The sequence below is a fragment of the Caretta caretta genome, chromosome 28, assembly GCF_965140235.1.
Source record: "Caretta caretta isolate rCarCar2 chromosome 28, rCarCar1.hap1, whole genome shotgun sequence".
NCBI classification, from domain to species: domain Eukaryota; kingdom Metazoa; phylum Chordata; order Testudines; family Cheloniidae; genus Caretta; species Caretta caretta.
This window is the reverse complement of record NC_134233.1, coordinates 8,138,399-8,144,614: the sequence shown is the minus strand read 5'-3', so window position 1 is coordinate 8,144,614 and position 6,216 is coordinate 8,138,399. Positions and strand designations below refer to the sequence as shown.

The 6,216-nt window shown below is 51.7% G+C and overlaps 1 non-coding gene across 1 annotated transcript; it reads left to right on the top strand.

Moving 5' to 3' along the window:
- Nucleotides 1-2,103: 2,103 nt before the first annotated feature.
- Nucleotides 2,104-2,176, top strand: TRNAM-CAU (transfer RNA methionine (anticodon CAU)). Its single transcript has one exon. It is a non-coding gene; the product is annotated as a tRNA-Met (tRNA).
- The last annotated feature ends 4,040 nt before the right edge of the window (nucleotides 2,177-6,216 follow it).

Sequence of the window (6,216 nt, the reverse complement as noted above, 5' to 3'; positions counted from 1 at the left end):
AGCTGCTGGTGGGATGTGGAGCATTCGTGGGACGGTGGGAGCTGCTGGTGGGACGTGGAGCAGTTCGTGGACCGGCTGGTGGAGCAGTTCGTGGGACGGCGGGAGCTGCTGCTGGGCTGCAGAGCGGAGCTGAGCGAAGCAGTTTGTGGGGCGGCTGGTGGAGTGGAGGCCTATGGAGCTGTGGGGCGGTCAGCTTCAGATCATGTAAGGTGCCTTTTACCCCCACCCCCATCTCCACCCAGGTTGGGAGGTAAAGCTCTGCAGATAAACTTTTGAACTTTGGGGCTGCCCTGACCAGGGACAGAGACTTTTGGGTCATTGGACTTTTGGGACTTTGGGTGATTTGGGGTTGCTGGACTCAAGAACCAAAGGGAAAGGGCATGCCCCAATTTGCTTGGGGTGGGTTTGTTTTTTTTGCTCGTGGGTTGTGTTATGAATCCTGTTGGTGCTGTTTCCCCAACATAATGCCACATTGTTTCTCTCTGTTATTAAAAGGCTTTTTGATACACTCAGACTAGGTGCTTGCAAGAGGGGAAGTATTGCCTCTGGGAGGCACTCAGCGGGGGTGGTACATATTTGTCCCAGGTCACTGGGTGGGGGCTCGAGCCGGTTTGCATTGTGTTATTGGAATGGATCCCCTAGATATTGAACCCGGCCCTTGTTGCTGCCAACTCTGACGGGCAGAAGGGTTACACGGAGCGAGGGTGGGCAGGAAGCCGCCTTAGCCCCCTTGTGCTGCCGGTGACGGCGGTGGGGGTTCCCGGGTCCTTTTAAATTGCCCGGGGGCAGCAGGCGGGGCTGGGGGAGACACCGGGCCCCGGACTTTGGTGGAGCCAGGCCCCCGTGGTCTTATGTTGCTGGAGCATGGGCACCAGGGGCCCAGATGAGGCGCCTCCCCTGCAGCTGGAGGAGCATGGGTGCTAATCCACCTTTCGGTGAGTTGGTTTTTGGAAGGTTAAATGAAGGCAGCCTCTGCTCTGGGCTCGCCCAGTTTCAGGACCTGACGCTGCTTTGCACAACGATGAATCTCGGAACAGGCCAGCACTGAAATGACGGCAGAACCTGAGGAAGGAAAAGCCTCCGGGTTCGTCTGTGGGCCTTGGCGCCGAACGGGAGCCGTAATTTGACTCGCTTTGTGGCTGCGGCCAGAAAAATGTCAGGACAAAGTCGTCCCAGTGATTGTGACACTGGGTTTGAGGCGGCTTTGGTCTTATTACAATGTAACTAGCATGGAACACTTGTGTTTTTAAAGGTGGCTTCCCCAAGCAATCCCAAGTTGTTCTTCCCAGAGCTGGGTGATGGTGGGCAGCAGGGGATCTCCCCAGTTTGCGGGGAAATCTCTCTGGGCCCCACTGTTAGTTCTCCAGCCTTTCTCCCCCTAACCACGCACACCTCTCCCCACCCATTATCAATGCTTTACAGCGACCCCTCCCTCCCCTTATGGGATACAGCCTCTCGGTGACAGAGACTGCCTGGGGCTCCCCTCTGCATGGCCCCAATGGGGAAGGAAAGGGACCGATGGGGGAGGAAGAAGACGGGCAGAAGGAGTCAAATGGGGCTAAACCAGAATAGAGAATAGAGGAGATTTTCTTCCTGTTAAAATGGACTGGAGTCTCATTGCTGGAAAGCCACACCTTGAGTGAGGTTTGAACCGGCAGCCTTTCAATTGCCAGGCAAAGGTGCGAAGCACAGAGACCGATCACGGCCGACTTCCCAACGCTGTCCAAGGAGCCCCTGCAGGGGTGCAAGTGGTTAGTGCAAAGGGCAATGTTGCTGGGGTTGTGAATTCAAGCCTTCCCTGCAGGCCTGGTTTCTATTACCCCATGGAGCTTCCCCAGCTTGCTTGTCCTAATTCACATGGAAAGTGCCATGAGAGGAAGGTCTGAAATGTGGACGTTGGTGCAAAGCTTGGGACCCCCCACCAATGCTGGCCCTAGCTCCGGGTGGGTTGCTCAGGGGCAGGGAGAATTGATTTCTTTGCTGCTGAGAAAGCTGCCAGGACGGGTCTGTGGGCACCAGAGCTCCCCGCTTCTTCCAACACACACCAGGCTCTGTCACTCCTGGAGGAGGGTCCTATAAGCATTGAGCCTAAAGCTCTTCCAAGCCTTCTTAGCGCAGCGGGCAGCGCGTCAGTCTCATAATCTGAAGGTCCTGAGTTCAAGCCTCAGAGAGGGCAACTCTTCTTGCTCCCTGCTTCAGATTTTCTAACGGAAATCGTGGAAAAGGGACTAGAGCTGAGTGGTTTCTCGACACCTCTCCATCCATCTAACACACACCCAGAGACTTTACTAAGGGTGCGTCTACAGTACGAAATTAGTTCAAAATTATTCGATTCGAAATTTCGGGAGCTATTTTAGACATTCAGGCTTCGGTGTCCCCACTAAAGCGCGTGAATTCGGCAGAGTGCGTCCACAGTACCGAGGCTAGCATCGAACGTCGGAGCAGGTGCACCGTGAGTCGCTATCCCACAGTTCCCGCAGTTCCCGCCGCCCACTGGAATTCGGGGTTACGCTCCCAGTGCACGATGGGGCAAAAACATTCTTGCGGGTGTTTCTGGTGCGTGTCATCAGGAAGCTCTGGCAGACAATCGTTTCACGCCTTTTTGGCATGCAGACGCCATACTGCTTTCAGCATATGGTGCACCGCTTGCTCTCCTGCAACTATGAATCCGTCTCTCATTTCCTCTCCCCTTCCAATGTAATCTCTACTATCTGCTCTTTCTCTTCCTCATCAAACTCTTCTGCCTCCAACTCTGCTCTCCCGCTGGTGCCACGCTTCCGAGCTTCTCCGGGTTGTCTGTCCTGGGCTCCCGCCTCCGTGAAAGCCACAGAAGACCACCATTTCCCGCCTTTCTTCGGCTACCACAAACCAAACAGCACCTCTTCCCCTGCCACAGTTTTGACCGTTGTAAATACCTTGCGCATTATCCAGCAGTATGTGCAGTCCCTGCAAAACGGGGTGAGGAAACGACGACGGTGCGATTACTATACTGATGAGGACATGGACAAAGATGGCACGGCGTGTGGCAATTGGTGCTGCTGGGCCAGGTTCATGCCGTGGCACGCCAAGTCTGGGCCCAGGAAACAAGCACAGATTGCTGGGGCCTCATCGCGTTGCAGGTGTGGGATGATTCCCAGTGGCTGAGAAACTTTTGTATGCGTAAGGGCCACTTTCATGGAGCTTTGCGACTTGCTGTCCCCTGCCCTGAAGCGCAAAGACACCAAAATGAGAGCCACCCTCACAGCTGGGAAGTGAGTGGCCATAGCCCTGCGGAAGCTTGCAACGCCCGACATCTAGCGGTCAGTCGGGAATAAGTTTAGAGTGGGCAAATCTTCTGTGGGGCCTGCTGTGATCCAAATAGCCAACACAATCATTGATCAGCTGCTAGCAAGGGTCGTGACTTTGGGAAATGTGCAGACCATTGTGGATGGCTTTAATGCGCTGGGGTTCCCTGACTGCGGCGGGGCGATAGACATAACGCATATCCCTCTCTTGGCCCCGGAACAGCGGGGCGGCCACTACATAAACCGCAAGGGGTACTCTTCCATGGTGCTGCAAGCCCTGGTGGATCACAAGGGACGTGGCGAAAGGGATGCACAAACAATCCAGTTGGGCCATTGCCCACAAGCTCACCCCAAGCAGCTTGGACTCCTGATGACTGTGATGCTGAGGTTCCTTAGACCCCTGTTCATATTTCAGACCCCAGCCCGTGCAGCATCCCTGCCATACCACTCACCATCTGCCCCAGGAGAACCAGCTGGTGGGCTGCATCCACAGGCAGATAGTTTATGCAGCTCCCCTCAGAGCAGCAGCCACAGCTGTGCAGCTAATCCCCACATCTGGTTGCCGGGGATCCAGCTGGATTGTTTGTGCATCCCTTTCAAGACTTGCCCTCAACAACCTGGCAGCCCCCAGCTTTCTCATTGCTCTGTGGTTGTTTGCTCTGTGAAAGGGGCCTCTAGGAATTGGTATTTCCAGAGGCATTAAAGAATCATAAAGGAGAAGGAAAAGTTAATGCCTTAGAAAAGTCTGTGTGTCTGTGTTAGATGGATGGGAGGGTGTCGAGAGCAGAGTGGTTTCTAGTCTTTTTTCTCTGATTTCCAGTGGTAATCAAGGTCGGCCATTGCCAGCAGTTGACAAGAACATGTGAGAACAGTGGGGGCGGGAAATAAACATGGGGAAATAGTTTTACTTTGTGTAATGACCCATCCACTCCCAGTCTTTATTCAAGCCCAAGTTAACTGTATCCAGTTTGCAAATTAATACCAATGATCACTACAAAAGGTTCCCCCCACCCCACCCGGCTCTCCTCCTGGTAATAGCTCACCTTACCTGATCACTCTCGTTACAGTGTGTAGGGTAACCCCCATTGTTTCATGTTCTCTGTGTATAGGAGTCTCCCCACTGTATTTTCCATTGCATGCATCTGATGAAGTGAACTGTAGCTCACGAAAGCTTATGCTCCAATAAATTTGTTCGTCTCTCAGGTGCCACAAGTCCTCCTGTTCTTACTCATGGTGTTGTATCCCCATAATGTGGCCGTTTGGTGTCAGTCCTTTTAAATAAACAATGAGTTTTTTTCATAGAAACCATATTTTCCTCATACAGACACAGGAGTAGATTAATCTACAAAGGGAAGGTGATTCCAAGGCAGTTGCGGAGGGAGAAGGGAAAGTTTTCAGCATCACTAAATTATTGTGTTGTACCTCACACACACACAGAGTGACAATAAACTCAATTAACTGAGCTACCAACACACTGTACAGGAATGAAATAAACAACTTTATGTTCAAGGAGTTCGGTGCATTTAAATAATATTAAAAATATGTTTTGAGCAACGCATGGAAAATTCATTGTATTGTACGACCCACTTGATATAGTGAATACACCACATAATATTTAATGAAGTTAAGAACCATGTGCTTATAAATTAACATGTTGTGCCATTTACACACGCACAAGACCTAGAAAAAACTGAATTATTTGAGCTTCCAACATTTCCACTTTCTCACAGCATGTTAGACCCCCTGCTTTAAATGAAATATGTCTAAAGGCCAGATGTATGAAAGAATTGTCTCGTTCTGTATTTCTTAGCTTTTATCTCAAAAGATAATAGCCTCATAATCTCCCCCAAACACCCTGGGACCTCTGCAAATTATTAAAATGCCCCTGTTCTCAGCAAGGCCACGACAGTGACCCACAGCTAGAGTGTCTAGGCCAAGCGTTCTGAAGGAGGCAAGTCAAAGATTTTCTCTCTGCTTCCCTTGGCAAGGTCTGAGTGGGAAAACAAAATCCCCCACATGGAAAGTTTTCTGCTGAGAAACCAATACTAGTCTGTTTGGGGACTTTGATTTGAATGGATTATTATTATTCTCTTCTGATCTCTGAATTATTTCAGTTCAGTCTTTGTCCTCCAGATGTGTTGCAAGGTGTTGAATTGCGGGAGAGAGAGGCCAAGTCATGACGTCTCTTCCCCTCTTTCATAGTTTCTTCCAACTTCTTAGGAAGTTCCTCTGCTATGATGTGAGTCAAGCAGTGTCCATTGTCTCTGGGCTGTCTCGGAGGAGTCCGCATTGTACACGGTTCCTGGGAGAGTCCTTGGGAGCGTGGATACCTTCACTGGGCCAGCAGCGAGTCTGGCTCCTCCAGCGTCACACCGGAATGGCCGTGGCCATTTCCCAGCCTCATCACATATTTCAGTGACGCACCCAGAGCAAAACTCCACCACTTCCCAGACAAGGCTAGCACACACCATCCACCCAGGTATTAGCCTTCAACAGATCACGACTTTTACAATGATAGCTCACCAGGCCGACTCTGTACAAATCGTACCTTAATTCTATGAGAGTGGTGACTATGGGGCTTCCAGGGCGCTGCTTTGAGCACAGCCTGCCACCCCTGGGCTGACACTGCAATGGAGACGTCCCCGTAGAGTCCCTCTCTCCCGGGATAAAGATGGCAGCAGGGCTGGCCTGGGTCACCTGACGTGGGCTTCTGGAGCTCAAGCTGTGGGGCTGAAAAGTGGGGTGCAGATACTGGTGTTCCTGCTGAAGCCTGGGTTTGGAAACCCTCACCCCTCATGGGACCTCAGAGATTGAGCTCAAGCCCATCTGTCTCCACTGTCATTTTATAGCCCTGCAGCTGCAGCCCCAGAAGCCTGAGTCAGCTGCCCCAGGATCTGAGACAGGTGCCCTGGGTGTTTTAATCGCTGTGGAG